Here is an 8,588-nt window from a genome sequence, read left to right as displayed (position 1 = left end):
GAATACGTTAACGAAAGAGTTACGTATGATATTCACATCATCGCCAACTTGTCATGGATACAGTACCGGCTAGCTTGAAGTGACAGACTTGCCTCGTGTACTTAGACGACGTCGTTGTGTTTGCCTCAAACTTCGACGAACACCTCCGGCGCCTTGAAGCTGTACTTCAAGCAATCAAGAGCTCCGGACTCACCCTGAAGCCAGAAAAGCGCCGCTTTGCATAGGAGGAGCTCTTGTTCTTGGGCCACGCAAGTCCGGAATACGCCCCGACCCGCAGAAGACAGCCGCCATCGCTGCATTCCCGCCATCCGCTGACGAGAAGGCCGTGCGTCGATTTCTCGGTCTGTGCACCCATTACAGACGTTTCATCACTTTTTTCCCCCTCCCATGTTCTGTTACAAGCATCGGGACGATGCTTTCTTAGAGGGGGGCAATGCAAGCGCAGCCGCTGCCTTGTGCATGCCGCGCCCTAATGCCTGGGAACCTTCCAGATAATTATAGAATCTTCTTATAGGCTTGAGCGCGCAAACGCGAACAGTTGAGATTATTCTGGAGCTATCGCGGCCACCAGCGATAATGCTCGAATGTTTGATGCCGCATGTATAAATGCCGACGCGCCTTACCAGAGATCAGATTATCGACGACCGACGCCCTGTTCGCCGCTATTAGTGCAAGCGTGTATTGCTTGTAGTTTGACTTCTCATTTATCGAGCACAGGTTCGCCGAAATAAAAGGTTTAGTCTTTAACAAGCCGACTGCTTCGTTCGTCCACGTCTATTTCGCCCTTGAATATGGTGCAAGGTCCTGGTACGAAAAACGAGAGCCCATTCTAACAACCTGGGACCTATTCCGCACCGGATTCCTTGGCACACGTTACGGGGAGCACTTAATCGTCAGTGACTGATTGGCACTGGTCAAACTACACTGTAAAGAAAGCACACAGCTGTTGTTATTGCCTCAATAATTTATTCATTGCTTCAGGCCAAGAGGGCAGCTCGAGCGCTGGAAACCACAGTGATCACGTGTGAAAACCGTAGGAGGAGGAGGAAAAGAAAAACGGAAGGACAGGGAGGTTAGCCAGTTCTCAGACCGGCTGGCTACCCTGTGATGGGGAAAGGGGTCAGGAAAATGAAAGATAATAGAAAAGAGATGTTAAAAAAAGATAAAAAAGAACAATAATAAGATAAACGACACTGCTTAGAGTCTCTCTCTCTGGGACTAGTTGTGCGCAAAAAGCGCAACAACGCTCTCAAAGCTTTCCGTGCCGAGGACGGTTTCGGCCAGTGTCCTAAGAGCTTTTCCTCCGACAATGGACGATTGTCAAGTCTATCTAACACTTTGGACGTAATGACCGTAGAGATAGAGCAGGACCATGTGTCTTGAAGACATGACGTATCCAGCTTCGCACGGGTGAAACTGAAAGCGGTGCGTTAAAAAAGGTATCATATGGATCTTTCTGGGACCATCCAAGACTCGCCCCTGCCCTTTCTTAGATATTTAAGGCAGGTTCGAGCACTTACTGCAACAAACGAACAAGCCAACCAACAAACAACGAAGAGAAATAGAAACGGTAAGCCACAAATATCAAACGGCATAGCATAAAAGTGCACCAACCACCTGAATCGCAGTCATGTGCATAGAATTGCAGACGAGAATTAATTAGCTGTTTTTGAATTCCTTTATTAAAATGCTGAATAGGAGAGGTTGACGCCTTCATGACGGCACCGACTGCTCCTTGTGCTCAGCAGACGAAATATAGAATTAAAAAAATTAAGCAGCTTGATAAAAATGTTCGGCAAAACTGTAATAACTTATCATTTTAGCATTTAACAAGCTAAAAATATGCGGTAGATCCCACGCCTTGTGGGAATCGGTTTCATACGAAGCAGTCAGCGAGTAGTTCTATGCTTCATTTTTTTTTACAGCGAAAGCTGTTATGAGATCATTTCACCGGCCGTTTTTGGCGCCGTAGTTGTCCGCCGCCGCCGCCGCCGCCGGTGTCCGTAACCAGTATCACTCGAAATAAGAAAAAAAAAACGAAATAAGAAAAAAATTCCAGGATGGAACGAGGTTCGAACCTGAGCCCTCTGCGTGGGAGCCCAGTATTCAACCTCTGAGCCATGCCGGTGCTTGAAACTGCTCCGCAAAAAGGTCCTATACAGGCTTCATGTCGGGAAGAAACCACATTAGCCTATGCAATCTAGCGTGGTAGAAGAGTAAAATAAGCACCAAGCGTCGCACAACGCGAATTCTGTAACCAGGCGTCACACAATGCGAATTGCGCAACGAGTACGTTGTTGAATGCTTCCAACCCATTACAAAGGACTCTGCCATAATTCTTCATCTTCACCAGGCACAGCATCAACAAAGTGCGCATAATGCCTGCATGCGTATAGCAGGTACCAACGCTCTCCGTAGAATGACGAAAAATGGCACAGTGCCTGCTGCCCTACTTCTCAAAAATTACAATGATACATAGCGTAGTGGGTTCCTCACAAGTGCACTTGTATTGGTTGCCAAGGAAGCCCATAGGCGCATGATCTACTTCCTCGGGGTCTCAGTAAAATTACACTGATTTATAGCGTAGTGGGTTCCTCGCAAGTGCACTTGTATTGGTTGCCAAGGAAGCCCATAAGCGCATGATCCATTTCCTCGGGGTCTCAGTAAAGTTCTTCGCCCCCCGGCCCGTCTCTCTCCCACGTCAACGTATGTTATACAGCATGACGGGAGAGGGAAATAGTGCCCGGGCGTCACCCAATGGAAATTACATAACTGGTGGGCCGTTTAAAGATTCCAACCCATTACAAAGGGCTCAGCCATAATTCTTCATCGTCATCAGTCGTCGCGTCAACAAAGTGCACATAATGCCTTACAGATCTGTAGCTGGTGCCTCGCTTCTCCGCAGAATGACGAATAATGGCTTAGTAGGTGCTTCCCAACTTCACATAAATTGTGATTTATGGCGTAGTGGGTACCTTTCTAATGTACTTGTATTGTATACCACCAAGAGAGCTTAACGGGCACTAGAAACGCCGCTCTTCCAGCTTTCGCTGTGACTGTGCTGCGGTTTCAGCGCAGGCCTGGCGTTTTTGGCTTTGAGCCAAGAGTTACAAGTTGGATCAACGTGTTTTTGTAAACGTAGTAGTTGTGAGCACATCGTGGCTTTACCAGGCACGTCGACTACCCTGGCGTTTAAAGGGTAACTTATGGTCTGACGCAAAGTCAGCACTCACTTTAGAGCACAGACATCAGTATTATCGAAACGAAGTGCACTTTACGATGCGATTATGTGAATATCATACGTTACTTTCGTTAACGTATTCCTGCGGGGTCGAGCAACGCTTGAATATAGCTTGCTGAATCATAGGAATACAAATGTACTGTTTAGTAGGCTTCTATAAAAGTGGAGGCAACACTGGAACCACAATTGACGTTAACCCGGCATGACGCCTGTATCATAGGAGTACGTATGTAATGTTTATTGCTTTGTTATTAAATTAGATAGCCAGCACCGCAGCGACAACTGACGCTGCACAAACATTACACCTGCAATGCGTAGGGTCTTTTTCCAAAACATTTACAACACGTGGCACGCCTCTGGGGTAGAATGCCTGAATGCCATGCAGGAAGCTTGGGTTCGATTCCTGCTCGGATCCTGATTTTTAATGTTTGCTTTCGTCAGGTCAACGCTGCCGATATCGGTTTTCCTTTATGCTCTCGCATTTAAATTACCACCGTCTATTCTCGCCGTAGCTGGGAAGATATAAACTGTCAATCACTCTAGAGCCTCCTAGAGCATATATTATGGGATTGTCCAGATATAATAAACAATAGACGTGAGGCAGCCTTAAAAAGCGACAGCCTCCGCGCGCGCTGGGAGTCTGCGTTGCTCAGCTCGGACCTGGAGCACCAACTCTGAGCCGTCCAGCGAGCCGAGGAAGCCGACAAGGGCCAGCAACCTTTGGTCGAAGCCCAGGCGGGATTCAGGCCCATCACACCAATTCGCAGGGCAATCAATAAAGTTAATTGACCTTATCTGACCTGTGGCGCATACACGCTTATCGAGGCCCGTGGTATACGGATATGTGCCACACGTGTCTGGAGGAAAGGGCCTGACGACGTACGCGACAAGATTTTCCCGTTATTCATGTGATGACCAGAGAGTCATATTCGTCAAACCCTGTTACCTTCCCCTGCCCATTTTGATCTGCACCAAGCTAAGGAGGCGATCACTAGAATACCCAGGCGCAGGCGGCTAGATAGATAGATAGATAGATAGATAGATAGATAGATAGATAGATAGATAGATAGATAGATAGATAGATAGATAGATAGATAGATAGATAGATAGATAGATAGATAGATAGATAGATAGATAGATAGACAGACAGATAGAAACGCTCAAAGCGCCTTGGTTTCTCTAAGAAATGCTTGACATTTATTAAGTAGAAGACGGGTAGAAAATGTCGCACAGTAGTCTAATTTACTGCGTCCCCGCAGAAAATATATGACATTGCAGGGGTTATACGAGAAACACAAGAACGATAAGCATCACATTATCTAAGGTTACGGCTGCTCAATTTCGAGGAGAATAACGTCTCGATGGATTTTGCTGCTTGCCAAATGCGTAGAAATCCTGCGTTAAGGTATACAGACCTCATCAAAATTTTTGAGCGTCTAGTCTCGCTCATCATAAAGTTAACGCGTATGACCCGTTCCACACGCCTTTAGTGACAATCTGCGATTCGTACAAACATTATTTTGAATTTTGCGCGTGCTCTTACGCAATGCGAAAATCTCGAGAAGACGTTCAACTCTGCCCAGCTTACACAGTGCCTCAGCGAGTGCACTCGACAGCCGAACTGTGAAGTTCAGCATTGTCGCTTTGGCGGATAAAGCTGAATTTTGATTCAAATCTTCCTACCACTTCGAAGGACGCGGAGGAAATAAACTATATAGAAGAGTAGGGAAGGGGGAGCCGTGCCGTGCTCAGGTGGAAGCCTTTACTGACAGGACGGAGCCCGCCATCCAACGGCAAATCTGCAAACGATACTCACCGGTGTTTCACTCCACGTCCACCTGAAGGCGGCACCAGACTCCGAACCTGCAAAATGCCGCCACGTGAACGCATGCCAGCTTTCAGGCTGTCGCGATCACAACTGACGCCCCATGGTCTTCTAGCGAAGTGCTATAAATCACTATTTGTAACAATCGAAACAGTTTTTGCACCGAAAACCATAACACAATCATGGATTTCGGTACAAAGACATAACATAGTCTGTATAACAACAGTCATGCACAAGAACTTATTGAACAATGTGGTGAGTTTCAAAAAAGAAAAGTTACAATGGGCTTACTCCCTGGTACTGAGCCCTAAATAAATTTTGAGTTCAGTGATCCTTACGAATGGTTCGTTATACTCTGTATAGCACCTGCATTATCCGGTATATATATATATATATATATATATATATATATATATATATATATATATATATATATATATAGTTAAAATTTTCGTACTACACTACAGGGAACAAAACAAATATTTATTTATCCTGACAGTTTCGGTTGCCGGTCTAGCCTTCTTCGTAGGATGTAATTGAAATAACATAGTCCAACCCGCAGCACAAGGGCTACCCACCCAGTTTGGGGGCCAAACGACCATTCCAAAAAAACAAAAAAAGAAAGAAAAGAAGAAAAAAAAGAGAGAAATAACAAAGGAAGCAACAGCGACAATTCATATATATATATATATATATATATATATATATATATATATATATATATATATATATATATATATATATATATATATATATATATATATATATATATATATATAACCGCCATCATCATGAACCGGTACGGGCTCTCTTCCTCCTCTTCATCTTCTGCTTCGCTACCAGAACACGTGCGCGATGATTTGTCCGCCGTGGGACGCAATAACTCTGATGAGCGAGAGAACGAGTAGAGACAGAGAGATAGAGAGAGAAATAAAGGCAAGAAAGACAGAGAAAGAGATAGACAGAGAGAGGAAGATATCGAAAGAAACAGACAAAAGAAGAGAGAGCGAGAGAGAAAGAGAAACAAAGAGAGCGAGATGAATAGAAAGAGAGAAAGAGATCGAAATAAATGGGAAGCGGAAAATAGAGAGAGAGAGAAAGGGACGAAAAAGAAAGAAAGATAGAAAGAGCGAAAAAGAGAAAGAGAGAAATAAAAATAGAGTCAGAAAATATATAGAAAAAAAGAGAGAAAGAGAAGAAGGGAAAGAAAGAGAAACAAGGCAGGCCGGACATCTCCGCAGTTCCTTCAAGCTTGGTGCGACTAGTACGAAACTGACTTAATGACTTGTTGTTGTGGGTTATTTTTCTGAGTTTTTTTTTTCGGTTTATTATTTCTTTCAAGTACAAAGGTACATGGTTAGTAGTATGCAGACGAGGGTCCCAAACTCAAGTCACTGCAGTGGGACCCTCGGTTAACAATAACGTTGAAATGATTAATCATTACAGAATGTTAAAATTATACAATACAAACGTGAGTGAATAGTGAACATACTAGTGAAGACACACATTCAATGCAATATAAAGATTACATAAGAACGAGTTATACAAGTAAATGAGCACACCATAAAATATAAACCTAATTATACAAGATGAAAAGTTGAAGTTCATGTTTAAATGCATGCAGTGATGATGATTTTAGTGTGTAGGGTACGTTATTCCACAAGTTAATCGCTGCGAAGGAGGATGTCATTTTGCCATAGTTTGTGTTACATTTAGGTAAAAGGAAGTGGTGATTATGGGCAAACCTAGCGCTGTTGGAGTTTATGAGCAATCTAGAATCGATTAATTCACACACAAGCTTTGTTAAGCTGGTAAATAAAGTTATGATTAAGTGAAAATTAAACAAGCCAGACACAGGTAGAACGTAGTTAACCTGAAGGAGTGGAGTAGCATTCGAATAAAAAGAAGTGTTGGTAATAATGCGAATGGCCTGATTCTGAACGTGCTTTATGGGTGAAAGATGAGTGTTATATGTATTTCCCCATGAAGTAATACCATAGGTGATGTGACTATGTATGAAGGCAAAATACAAAGACAACAAGGCATCAAGTCAGAAAAATGGACGTGATTTAATGAGGGCTGTTATATCAAAGGCAGTTTTCTGTTAACGTAAGCAATATGATTTGTAAACTTCAAATGAGTGTAATTTTATGCCAAGATAACATACACAGACAGCTGCAGGAATGAAATGATGGTCAATGGACACTTGTGGCATAAAAGGGAGCACTCTTTGAGAAGTTTTGAAAACCATGAATTGAGTTTTAGGTGGGTTTAAAATTAAATTGTTTAAGTGATACCATTTAACAACATTTGTCAGTTCGTTGTTCAGATAATGACTTATGTGACATGGAAATCGTCGTATCGTCAGCGTATAGGATAACTTTAGAATCATTAAGGCAATTAGGTAAATCATTAATGTAGATACAAAACAGTAAGAGCCCATGCATAGAACCCTGTGGTACCCCTTGATTAATGACCTTAACATTAGAATGAGCGCCCCTTATGCAGACTGATTGTTCGCAATCAAGTAGATAATTTTTGATGAAGGTTAAGGATGGACCAGTGATAGCCAAAGATTTTAATTTGGTAAATAAAACATTATGACTAACGGTGTCAAAGACTTTGGTGAAATCAAGAAATACAGAACCGACAAAATTACCGCTGTCGATGGAATACTTTAAGAAATCGGTTAATGAGAGTAATGCTAAATTCGTGGAACTCCCTGCACGAAAACCGAATTGGCAAGGCGTTAGCTAGTTAAATTTGTTGAGGTATTGGTTAATACGTTTGAGAAATAATTTTTCAATAATTTTACTAATGGAAGACAAAATAGAAATAGGGCGATAGTTAAGGACATCTTTCGTATTGCCTTTTTTGTGCATTTGGAATAACTTAGCTTTTTTAAGTGAGCTAGGAAAGGCACCACGTTCGAAATGGACATTAATTATATTGCTTAATATTTCTGCAATGTATGGAGCAGCAAGCTTTAAATGAAACGCCGATATATTATCTAGTCCGGCGCTACAGTTTCTCAGATTTAGGATTGTAGAATAGACTTCATCAGGGGTTACAGGAAAGAGAAAAAATGAATGAGTACAGCGGGTGAGAGAGTACGACAATACTTTGGGCCTATTGTATATTTCATAGAAGTAATCACTAAACGACTCACCTTTTTCGGATGACTCAGTACATATTTGCTGCTTATACTTAATTTCACAAATTATATCACTAGCCTGAGGTCTGTTTAAAAAAGTAATTGAAAAGTTTCTATCTTTTCTTGGGGTCATTTCTCACCTTACAGAGTTCTTCATAACAAAGTCGTTTTGACTTTTTAGGAAGGTTATTCAACGTGTTACTATATCTTTTATACCGAAGTCTCAGACTTATATTAAATGGTTGTTTTTTTAGTTTTCCTTTAGAAATTATCTTTTTTTCGCATAGTAGTTAATAAACCTTGAGTTAACCAGGGAGAACGGGAAAATTTAAATATTTTCTTGCATTTGACAGTTTTAGTATTTCCAT

Source organism: Rhipicephalus sanguineus, chromosome 5 (assembly GCF_013339695.2).
Source record: "Rhipicephalus sanguineus isolate Rsan-2018 chromosome 5, BIME_Rsan_1.4, whole genome shotgun sequence".
Lineage (NCBI taxonomy): Eukaryota > Metazoa > Arthropoda > Arachnida > Ixodida > Ixodidae > Rhipicephalus > Rhipicephalus sanguineus.
This window is presented reverse-complemented; position numbering follows the sequence as displayed.